Below are 350 nucleotides of genomic sequence, written 5' to 3' on the forward strand. Positions count from 1 at the left end.
AAGGCACAAAGATTAATTCTTTGTAGAGATGTAATATGTTTTATTACAGTGTCCATCACAAAAACGTTATTTTTTTCTTTTGCGAACAAGCAATTATTGAATATTTTATCACAAAGAAAACATTTTTTACGCTCATCAAAAAATACTTTAGTCAATCAAAATAAAGTTTAATCAAATTTAAATGTGTTTTTTAATGTAATAGAATTATATTTGATTGAGATATATAAACATAAAAAGTGAGATATAGAAGATATGAATTTTTTGAGACATTCTCGTCACGAGTCTTGCGTGAAATATAAATGGGATAGTATGTACAGACGGATAACAATAATTAATGAAACACATCGGAA

The sequence above is a fragment of the Linepithema humile genome, chromosome 1, assembly GCF_040581485.1.
Source record: "Linepithema humile isolate Giens D197 chromosome 1, Lhum_UNIL_v1.0, whole genome shotgun sequence".
In the NCBI taxonomy this organism is placed as follows: Eukaryota; Metazoa; Arthropoda; class Insecta; order Hymenoptera; family Formicidae; genus Linepithema; species Linepithema humile.